This window comes from Erinaceus europaeus, chromosome 18 (genome assembly GCF_950295315.1).
Source record: "Erinaceus europaeus chromosome 18, mEriEur2.1, whole genome shotgun sequence".
In the NCBI taxonomy this organism is placed as follows: domain Eukaryota; kingdom Metazoa; phylum Chordata; class Mammalia; order Eulipotyphla; family Erinaceidae; genus Erinaceus; species Erinaceus europaeus.
In genome coordinates this window covers 18,830,402-18,842,523 of record NC_080179.1, presented here as the reverse complement: position 1 = coordinate 18,842,523, position 12,122 = coordinate 18,830,402, and the positions used below count along the sequence as shown (strand labels likewise).

Here is a 12,122-nt window from a genome sequence, read left to right as displayed (position 1 = left end):
ATAAAGTGTAGGCACAGGCACTTGTGCACAGTCTTTTTAGAGATCCCTGGGAACAGCAGCGTGGTGTCATGTCTGTCATTTATCTCATCCAAGAGGCCCTTGTTATGGAGTCCCATAAGAAACAATTATCAGCTCTGGTCTAAAAGTTTACTGGCTAGCGGAGTCACATGTGTTCAGTTCCCAGGAGAAGTAGCCATGCCGGGATACCTGGCACACCTCCCCGAGATGCTTCTGACCAGGAGAAGCAGCAGCAGCCAAAGAGGCTCACGAGCTCAAAGCCCCTTGCTTTTATACATCCCCTTCTCTGAAGCACCTCCCAAGGGTGTGCTAATAGCCCCAAACTCCTGCTGGGGTCACCACAAAGAAGGAAGGGGGGAGGGAGAGAAAGATAGAGAAAGAGACACCTGCAACACTGCTTCACTACTTGTGAAGCTTTCCCTCTGCAGGTGGGGATTGGGGGCTTGAACCTGGGTCGTTATGCTTGGTAATGTGTGTACTCTACCAGGTGTGCCACCATCTGGCCCCTCAGAGTGCTTTCTAGAAATTAAAACTGATCATGCTCTTGTAAAGTCTTTTTTTTCCCTTTAGCTCCGGGGCAATTCCATTCCTCCTGGGCCAATAAGTAATTTGTGTGTGTGTGTGTGTGTGTGTGTGTGTGTGTGTGTACACACACATAAAGGTTCCACATCCCAGATTAGTTGAGTCTGACCCGTGGAATTCAAATCTGTATTGTTCAGGGTAAACTGTACTATCTACACATGTTTGTAGACCAGAAACTTAGTTTTCTATAATTCTTGGTTTTCCTTCACATCCCACATCTAATAGCACATTTTCTTGGCTCTGCCCCCAAACTTGATTCTGCATCTTGATCACTTCTCAGTGGCTCCTTTAAGAGTACCACACCTGATGACTGCAGTACTCTGCTGACCAGTCTACCTACTTCCACTCTTGTCCTACAGCCCATCTTCCATACAGAACCACTGATCCTTCTAAGTCACATCGCACTGCTCCTCTGCTTATAGCTATCCAGAGGGTTCCTTTGGATCCTAGAATGAAATTCAAATTCCTGCCCTGTTCTGTGAGGCCCTATGGGAACCATCCTTTATCTGCCCCTCCTGCCTCAGTGAACACTCCTGCCCCATTGACCTGTCTTTAGAACCGACCAGGCTGGTTGCCAAGCAGGGTCTTTGCAGTTGCTCCTTTTGACTTAGCACACTCTTGCCTTTGATCTCTAGGGATTACCTCTTTAGTATCACCCAGGGCTCAGCTCCACGGTTATCCCTTGAGAGAGGCCCTTCCTTAGATCATCTCAGCCAAAGCTCTCCCTATGCCAGTTCCTACCTTTCCTGTTTCCTATTGCTCATAGGCCTTATCAATAAGCACCTGAAATTATAGTTGCTAGTGTCAACTTACAGTGCTACCGGCTCCACCCTGAGTGCAGAGGGTCTCTTCTTTCCCGATGAATGCCTAGAGCAGTCAGTTCCTGCCACTTCTTGGCATTTGGTGCATGGCTTCGCTGTCACCCTAGGTAGATGTTACTTGTGTATCCCATAGTTTTCTTGGTGAGGGAGGCAGCAACCTGAGTAGTGAGCAGACTACTTACATTGCTAGGACATTTCACAAAGCCTCTCACATATTTTTTATTTCAATATGCTTTAGGGACCAGGAGGCAACTTACCCAGCAGAGTGTACACTTTATCATTTGCAAAGGTCTTGGGTTTGAGTGTCTAGCCACTATGGAAGCACCTGCATGGGGAAGCTTAGCAAGTGGTTCTTTTTCTTTTCCTCCTTTTTTTCCTCCCTCCCTCCCTCCATCCCTCCCTTCCTTCCTTAAGAATATTTATTTATTAGAATGGTAGGAGGAAAAAGAAAAAAAAAGAATGGTAGGAGGAGAGAGAGAAAGAACCAGACATCACTCTAGTACATGTGCTGCCGGGGACTGAAGTCAGGACCTCATGCTCGAGAGTCTTAATTTTTTTTTTTTTTTTTATCTACTGTGCCACCTCCAGGACCACATTTATAAGTGGTACTTTTCCTTCTCTCTTTATCTTTCCCTTTCTGTTGCTCACCCTCTATGGAGAAAAAAAACAAAAACAAGCAAACAAATCAAAAAACATGTCTCAGCAATGTAGGGGGAAAATCTGAGTTCCAGATATTTCCTGACATGGGTAGGATTTCAGACCCAGCACTTTTCCCATTTACTTTACTCTTCCCACTATAGTCGGGAACCCCTTCTAGCATCTGGCCTCATCCTAGACCCTAGTTGTACATCCTGAGTTGCTTTTCCTCCAGTCTGAGAGAGAGAGAGGGAGAGAGAGAGATCTTGGTGCCTTTCTCATGATTTCCTGCCTTCCTGCTTCTGCACCACCAGAGCTGTTGCCATCAGTTTCCAGACTCTCCCCCCAGACCTTACATATTATATGCCTTCAAAGCCCCATCGTCTGCCTGCCTGTTCTCCAAAGTAAAATTTTCTAGACAAGGATTTCTCCCAGCTCTGCTTCATTAAAGCTATATACTTACTCCTTGAGGGAAGGAATCTGGTATGTGGTGGTCCTCCCTTTACTTTATAACCTAAAGGGTGTTCAGCCAATAAAAAAATTAAATAAATAAAAAGGAAGACTATACATAACTGCACTAACTGACTGATCCAGTTAGACAACCCCGAGCTGAAAATTCACAGTGAGACAGATTTGTTTACTTTCTAACCTTGGATTTTCATGTTTACGCAGAAAGGTGATTAAAAGAAGCCAAGACTTTTTTTCTCTGTAAATGTCAATTTCACAGGACTGAATTTCTATAGCTTTCCAAGAAATCACAGAACTATATACCTCCCTACAAATTAGGCAAGCAAGCTATTATTGTTAGTAGTTATTATTAACATTATAACTAACATTATTAGCTAGTTACTGTTAGATACAAAGCTTAAGCTTTGTTTGCCAAGCCTTTAGAGGTTCCAAAGCTTTCTGTCAAAACTCACAATAAGCTCAAATTAATGTTTACTGTTTCACATTTACATTGCCTAAAGCTATACTTTGAAATCTCATAACCCCTTCTTTGGTTTCTCAAACATGCTGTGGGCAGTTGAGGTACACTGTAGAAGGTATTTCTAACCATTCAGAATTGTTTGCATCTCTTACAAATGCATTAGTCCAGTAGGACTTGCTGGAAGTCAGAATCCTTTCCTCTAGGTTTAAGTAGGGTGGGCACTCAGAGTAGGGCAGGGTTTAGGGACTGTTTACCTAAGGAATGAATAGATGAGTGAAAGATAGTGCTCTAAAACTGGGAGTCAGTGTCCATCCTTTTTTTTTTTTTTTTTTTAAAGATCTGTTAAGCCAGGGAGATAACATAGTGGTTATGCAAAAAGAATTCCATGCTTGGAGCTTCAGGGTTGCTGATTCAGTCCCCTACACCACTGTAACCAGAATTGAGAGCAGTACTCTGGGTAAAATAAAATAATAACAGAAAAGATTTGCTTCTTCAGCAAGAGATAAAGACAATAAAGCACCACTCTGACATGGTCACTGTCAGGAAGTGAGCCCTGGGCCTCTGCTGGGCTAGTCCTGTACTCTTTATTTGTTGACTCACCTGTCATTTTATGGAAAGATCTGTTGGCAAACCTTTCTGACAGTGCCTAATTTTAATCTGACTTTCACAGTTTTAAAAATTAGAGTGCAGGGGCCAGGTGATGGCGCACCTGGTTGAGCCACACACATTACAGCATGCAAGGACCCAGGTTCAAGCCCACAGTTCCCACCTCCAGGGAGAGAAGCTTCACAAACAGTGAAGTGCAGGTGTCTCTCTAACTCTGTTTCCCCGTCCCCTCTCAATTTCTGTCTCTATCCAAAATAAATAAATATTTTTTAAAAAATCATGTACAGAGAATACAAGCATTTTCAAACACAAATGAGACTTTGAACTGTCTGACTTCAGCAGTGATTCTGTTTTCCTTGGCCTTAAGCAAATTGCTTATAGAAACCGCCTGTGGTGGGGCCAGGCAGTGGTGCACCGGGTTAAGTACATATAATACGAAGTGCAAGGACCTGCTCAAGGATCCTGGTTTGAGTCCTCAGCTCCCCACCTGCAGAGGGGGGGGTCAATTCATAAGTGCTAAAGCAGGACTGCAAGTTTCTCCTCACCCCCACACCCACCCTTCCCTCTCCCTCCCCTCTCAGTCTCTCTCTATCCTATCCAATAAAATGGAAAAAAAACCAGCCTGGAGGCAGTGGATTTGTGGTGCAGGCATGGAGCCTCAGTGATAACCTTGGAGGCAAAAAGAAACAGCCTGTTTCCCAGTTTAAAACCCTCTCGTGTCGAAATTATTGAACATAAATATTGCCCCCCACTTCTTTATTAGTGCCTCAACAATTTTACAAAATTATAAGGTGCTGGGGTAGAATTTCACAAGACACGTTTCTTTTTAGCTGCGTGTAAGCTGATTATGAACTTGGTTTGTTCATTAAGACCATCTGTTGAATGTCCTGCACTTGCTCAGCACACACATCACTGAGCTGGACACCGGCAACAGATGTTGCTGTGCCGATGGGGCTGCCAATCTGGCAAAGGAGATGGACAGTGTGCAAGTGTGAGGACACAGTCATGAAATGACCAAGGCTCCTGCTAGGAAGGTGGGTAAAGGAGGCATTACAGACCTAGCCTGTAAAGTTCAGGAAGGCTTTTAAGCAGATTTCTGAAATGTGAGTAGCACTGGGGAAAGACTAATGAGTGCAAAGGTCCTGAGGCAGAGAAGAGCATGGTGATTGGAAGGGTATAAAAGGAGCCTCCCTCAACAGTGAAGAGGGGGTGGTACCTGGTTAAGCGCAAATGTTAACAATACACAAGGACCATACACAAGGACCCAAGTTCAAGCCCCCGGGCCCCACCTGCAGTGGAAAGCTTTGCAAGTGGTGCAGTGGTGCTGCAGGTGTCTGTGTCTCTCCCTATCACCCCCTTCCCTCTCAATTTCTGACCGTCTCTATCCAATAAATAAATAAAGATAATTAAAGTGTTTTTTTTTTAAAGACATCCTGGTTGTATTTTAAAAGGAGAAGAAGAAGGCAAAGCCAGAGTGTATTTCTCTAGAAATACTTAGCGTACGAGTGTCAAGCGGTTGAGTCCCCGGCTCCCCATCTGCAGGGGAGTCACTTCACAAGCAGTGAAGCAGGTCAATAAGTGTCTATTTTTCTCTCCCCCTCTCTGTCTTCCCCTCCTTTCTCCATGTCTCTCTGTCATATCCAACAACAACATCAATAATAACTACAGCAATAAAACAGCAAGGGCAACAAAAGGGAATAAATAAATAAATATTTTTAAACAAAAGATTTATTTATTGAGAACCATGGGGTGGGGGTGGGGGGGTCACAGCATCACCCTGGCACATGGTAGCCAGTGATGGAATTCAGGACATCATGCCACCTTCCAGATCCAGATGTTTCTGGGATTAGAGAAATTGTCCTGGGTTACCTTGGGAGGCCCATTGTATTCTTGGGAATCTTTATAATGTGGGAGAGAGACAGAAGTGGGGGAGAGATTTAAAGGTGCTTTGCTGTTAGCCTTGCTGCAGGTGGAAGAAAGGCCGTTAGTTAAAAAAACAGGCAGCTTTAGAAGCTGGCCAGATCCAGGGAATAGATTCTACCCTCAAACCTTCAAAAAGGAACTGCCAACACCTTGATTTTTTAAAATAGACTTTTAAAAAATATATATATATTTATTTATTCATGAAGAAGATAAGCAGAGAAAAGGAACCAGACATCATTCTGGTACATGTGTTACCAGGGATTGAACTCAGGACCTCATGCTTCAAGAGTCCAATGCTTTATCCCACTGCACCACCTCATGGACCACATTAAAAAAAAGTTTTAGTAGTGATTTAATAATGATTAACAAGATTGTAACAGGAGTACAATTCCACACAGTTCCCACCACCAGAGTTTCCCTATTCTTTATCCTTCTGGGAAGTATGGACCAAAATTCTTTATGGGGTGCAGGAGACGCCTTGATTTTTAGCCCATTTTGGACCTTAACTATAGAACTGTAGGATATTTGTGTTATTTTAAGCTATGGAGCATGTGTGACCTGTTACAACAGTCACAGGAAACTAATACACCTGTCTAACTCCAGTCTCACTGTGTAGATGTCTTCTGCTGCTAAATCACTTAGTCATAACGGCCTATGATGCACTTTTTGCTGTTTATAGAACAGTAGAGAATGACCCTTCTTCCGCCGGAGCTCTGTGATCCTGTGAATGGGGATCCCAGAATAGGCTGAATCTGGAGCCTGGGAGAAGTCCAGAATGTGTTGCTAGGGAGGAGACAGTAGGTCTGGACACCCACCCAGAAGATGGGGCTCTGCTGACTGGTGATGAATAGTACTTGACCCTGAAAAAAGGTCATTTCTTAGTTCAGCTACCTACCTATAAAGTATTATCATCGTACATATAAAACAGGACTATGATCCAACATATTTGAACTTAGTTTTTATTTTCAGGTTGTTTTAAGATGTTCTTTAGGACTGATATTGTAGGACACAGTCAGTATTTCCTAATGTGTGCTCACTGTTGCTGGATCAATTTTTTTTTTAATTAGGATGAATGGTTTACAGTTGATAGTAAAATACAGTAGTTGGTACATGTGTAACATTTCTCAGGGTTTTTGTTTTTTTTTTGCCTCCAGGGTTATTGCCAGGACTCGGTGCTTACACCACGAATCCACTGCTTCTGGAGACCATTTTTCCCCCCTTTTGTTGCCCTTTTTTTTTTTTTAAATCATTGTTGTGGTTATTATTATTATTGTTGTTGCTGCTGTCGCTGGACAGGACAGAGAGAAATAGAAGAGGGGAAGACAGAGAAGGGGAGAGAAAGACAGACACCTGCAGACCTGTTTCACCGCCTGTGAAGCGACGCCCCTGCAGGTGGGGAGCCGGGGCTTGAATTGGGATCCTTACACCGATGCCGATCCCTGCACTTTGCGCCACATGCACTTAACCCACTGCGCTACCGCCGACTCCCTATTTCTCAGTTTTCCACATAGCACTCTAACGCTCCACCTAGGTCCTCCTCTGCCATCATGTTCCAGGACCTGTCCCCCCCCAACCCCCAGAGTCTTTTTCTTTAGTGCAATACACCAAATCCAGTCCAAGTTCTGCTTTGTATTTTCCCTTCTGTTCATATTTTTCAACTTCTGTCTATAAGTAGGATGTAATTTTTGTGAGTGTGGGGGTTCTCAGATGTTTGTGTGTTTGTTTTACAAGCATACAGTTCAACTCTGGTTTATGGTGGTGCTGGGGATTGAACTTGGAACCTTTGGTGCCTTGGGCATGAAAGTTATTTGCTTAACAATTATGCTGTCTCCCCAGCATCTCAGATGTATTTTTTAATATTTTTTATATTTATTTATTTTCCCTTGTTTTTTATTGTTGTTGTAATTAGTGTTGTTGATGTCATTGTTGTTAGATAGGACAGAGAGAAGTGGAGAGAGGAGGGGAAGACATAGAAGAGAGAGAAAGATAGACACCTGCAGACTCCCCTGCAGGTGGAGAGCCGGGGGCTCAAACTGGAATCCTTACGCCAGTCCTTGCGCTTTGCCCCACATGTGCTTAACCCGCTGCACTGCCGCCAGACTCCCTCAGATGTATTTTTTTTTTAATTTTTTATTTATAAAAAGGAAACATTGACTACACCATAGGATAAGAGGGGTACAACTTCACACAATTCCCACCACCAGAACTCTGTATCCCATCCCCTCCCCTGATAGCTTTCCTATTTTTTATCCCTCTGGGAGTATGGACCCAAGGTCATTGTGGGATACAGAAGGTGGAAGGTCTGGCTTCTGTAATTGCTTCCCCACTGAATATGGGCGTTGACTGGTCGATCCATACTCCCAGCCTGTCTCTCTCTTTGAGATGTATTTTTAAATCTCTAAATAAGTAGTTACCAATATAGAGAAAATAGTTATTTCAGAACTTTTAGTTGAAAGGTCCAACATGAGGTGTCAGTCTAACGACAATTTTTCTAGTTTCAGAGGAGAGAGAAGCAGGCTCTTTCTTCTCAGAGAAGTTTGACAGACACAGAGGTGTGCAGGGTTTTGGTAAAAAGCACAAGCAAACTTCAACACCTCTTCTTCTCTTCACCAATTGCAGAAGGGCTGGCAAGGTAATAGCACACCTGAGAAGGTCTTTATTTTGCCTTTGTTTTGCTTCCAAGGTTATCCTTGGGACTCGGTGCCTGCACTATAAACCCACTGCTCCTAGAGCCATTTTCCCCCATTTTTATTGTCGTTGTTTGATAGGACAGAAAGAAACTGAGAGAGGAGGGGAAGACAGAAGGAGAGAGAAGGACAAGACACCTATAGCAATGTTTCACCGCTTGTGAAGTGACCCCTGCTGTAGATGGGGAACCGGGGGCTGGAACCAGGATCCTTAAGGCAGCCCTTGAGTTTCGCGACGTGTGCACTTAACCCGCTGCACTACCACCTGGCCCTGATGTCTCTGCTTTTTTGCCATGCATATCGCTAGGACCTCTTTTACATTAGGGGAAGCTTGAGTACTATACTCTCTCTTTTCTCTCTCTCCCTCTCCTTTTCCCTCTCCCTCTCTCTTTCATATCTGACGGTGGAATAGTGAAGTCCTGGGATGATTAGGAAAAAAAAAAGGAGGGGGAGTAAAGAACAAAATTTCATAGTGATGTAAGTAGGCTACCAGCTATGCTGAGTGTGGACAGGTAATGGGAGGGGCATGGACAGTTCCTCCCTGGTCAGTACAAAGCAGATACTTTGTCTTCCAGCCAGAGATTGGACGGTGATACTGTCAGTGGACACTGCCTCTTTGCCCTGAGAGGCAACTTGATCAGGAAAGAGGGACCTTCATAAGGACCAGTAGAGTTATGGCAACTAGACAAGGTATCCTCAGGTAGCCTGCTCACTGGGGGTTGGCCAGAGGGTGCCCCCAAGCCAAAATAACTCACTAGCACCTATGAAACCGCAGCCCAAGCCAGCCAGGCAGTTGATACTTAAAGCATGGTATTTCGAGCTGCTCTGTCAGTCACTAGCTTTGCTAGCTTTGGGTCTGAGGCTGGGCTGTCATGTCATTTGTCTCCCAAGCTAGGGTGTTTCTTTCACTTTTCCCGTTTTCTCTCTCTTTTTTAATTCCTGCTTTTTTTTTTTTGGTGGGGAGAGACATAACAGGCAGCTTGGAAATACAGGTGTGTGCCAGAACTCCCTGGAAGAAGCATTAGCTATGACCAGCCTTGAGAAGGATTTGTAGCTTTGACCATGTTTTGAATAGTCTGGTTACTAAATTAGGAGACCCAGTTCAAGATAGTGCTTGTATGGAAGAGCCCAGATACTCAGTCCAGCAGCCCCAGTTAACTGTCAGCATTCTCTTTCTGGCAGGTTTTGAAGAACTGTCCTCTTCTTGGACTATGAGGCAGGGTCTGTTTTCATCCACTGGATTATTTCACTTTATATTCGAGCCCTGACAATATGGTTCTCCTGTGAGAGATGCCCAGCTGATTATTTTGAACAATAAAGTTCTGTTTGTTGTAAACGCATTAGCCTTGAAGAACCTCGATCAGTTTTTAGTCATGGGTACTGATAGAGGTTAGATAAAGTTTTAAAAATATTTTAAGTAAGATACATTGATTTTGAGAAAGAGGCAAAGAAATGTAGCTTCTATTTAGTAATGATTCTTCAGTAGTTGGCATCCTAATTGCAAGTCTGAGATGCTGCTGTAAAATTTAAAATGTCCTGAAAAAGCTCTGGGAACCAGGGCTAGATGTTGCTTTCAGCAAGCACTGTCAAAGGGCCTGTAGAATGTGAAGGAAATTACTTCATGAATTATGAATAAGCCTTTTTAAATGAATGTTTCATATACTGTCTCAAAGTTTGCATAAACGGTCAATTGTCAGTTGACTATTTAATTTACATCCGTGAATGTTTAAATATACAAATTAACAAAAGAAGGGCCCCCCCCCCCCCAGGGAGGGTGAGAGGAATCTCTTGATGTGCTGAGAGTTACTGTGATGAGAAAGATGGAGAAACAGCAGAAGACATCAGTCGGACTGCAGGGAGACTAGGCAGGGGTATAAAGAAGACCGTACAGAAGTGATGGGCTGTACATTGTGGCTCCAGGTAGTGGATTAGGTGTATGGGTTTGTTTCCAAACTGCTTACAGCACCATGATGGCTGAGCAATTACTGCAAGGCAGAAAGCAGATGGGATCTGGCCTATGGTCTCCACAGAGGAAAGAACCACAGTTTCCAGTACATCAAGACTGGGGAGCAAGAGACACCTTCCTTCCTGTGGCCTCTGGAAATCATCAGGTAGTCAGTGTGGATGCTGTGGGACGCTGGAAGCGCAGGTCTGTCCAAGGACAATGGGTTTCAGATGACCCCGTCATTGCCCAATTTTGTACAGGTGTGATCTGCTGGCATCACCAAGAACAAAACATAAACCCAGAACACTTTTCCTTGGGGAGAGGATGAAAATGTTGATGTGTGCATGGTTTACAAAGCTTAAATCTATCACAATTTTAAAGTGAAAAAGTACATTCTAAAAAACAGGAAAAGCTGAGACTTCTAGTGTGACTAACGACACTCCAAGAATTAAGAATTAAAACCTAAAACCTTTCATCCCACACACCGCCATAAGCCAGAACTGAGCAGTGCTCTGGTGAAAAAAAAAAGCCAAAACCTGGGAGTCGGCAGTGGCGCAGTGGGTTAAGTGCGCCTGTTGCAAAGCGCAAGGATCCGGTTCGAGCCCACGGTCCCCACCTGCAGGGGAGTCGCTTCCCAGGCGGTGAAGCAGGTCTGCAGGTGTCTGTCTTTCTCTCCCCCTCTCTGTCTTCCCCTCCTCTCTCCATTTCTCTCTGTCCTATCCAACAACGACGATGTTAACGACAGTAATAACCACAACAATGTTAAACAACAAAGGCAACAAAAGGGAAAATAAATATTAAAAAAATTTTTTTTTAATTAAACCTTTCTTCTTTGTAAAGCGATTTGCTATTTGGCAGGAACAGCTTGCCCTCTACCCTGACAGCAGACCCACTCAAAACTCCCATTCAGAATCCCTGCTCGGGATGAAACCAGGCAGAAGTAGACTTTTTTTTTTTTTCCAACAGCAAAACAAGAGCCAAGGGTTACCAAGCATGTTATGAGAACGAAGTGCAGAAAGGGGAATGGCTGAAGTAAACCAGAGGAAAAACTAGAAGAAACAGATAATCCAGGAACAGGAAGAGAGCTTGTGGGGAAAATACTTTTAGGTAAACACTCAGAATTTTAAGAATATGTTAATTCAACAAAGTCAGAACAGGATCTATTGTGTAAAAGACGTCAAGAGAACATACACTTTTGAAGTTTGCAACTGTGACTGCTGGAATATGTGGACTTTTACTTGAAATAGTCTAAAATAAAGTTGGAAAACTCAGAAACATAGAGCAAAAGGTTGCATTAATTAATCCAAGACAAATTAACAACTGACTGGTCCAGAAAGAAAAACGGTAATGTGTGTGCTCTGCTTGGGAAGAGAATTGACCAATACATGATGATAGTTCTTTCTCTGGAGATCAGTGTCCCATAGCTGTAGATTGAAAGAGGCCACACAGAGCCTGAAGTAAAGGAAGGTTCATATTGTCCTGCTCAGAGCACCCAAAGTTGCCCTCAAAGAAATAAAAGTGGGTTTAATAAAAAATATCGGGAGTCAGGCTGTAGCACAGAGGGTTAAGTGCAGGTGGCACAAAGCACAAGGACTGGCGTAAGGATACTGGTTCAAGCCCTGGCTCCCCACCTGCCGGAGAGTCGCTTCACAAGCGGTGAAGCAGTTCTGCAGGTGTCTATCTTTCTCTCCCCTTCTCTGTCTTCCCCTCCTCTCTCCATTTCTCTCTGTCCTATCCAACAATAATGACAACAATAATAACTACAACAATAAAACAACAAGGGTAACAAAAGGGAATAAATAAATATTTAAAAAAAATATCATTGACAACACTGAATACTAGGAAACATTAGAACAGCAGAGTTCTGACGAAAAAGGTTTTCAACCTGGAGTCAGTCAAGCATGAGAGCAGGATAGTGTTTTTGATGGGCAAGGACACATCTTACCTCTCATGTACTGTTTCCCAGGATAATATTT

At 43.6% G+C, this 12,122-nt stretch overlaps 1 protein-coding gene across 3 annotated transcripts in view; it reads left to right on the top strand.

The window, feature by feature from the left end:
- ITGA6 (integrin subunit alpha 6) overlaps nt 1-12,122 on the top strand; it is a 98,003-nt gene that overhangs the window by 24,700 nt on the left and 61,181 nt on the right. The window lies entirely within an intron of this gene.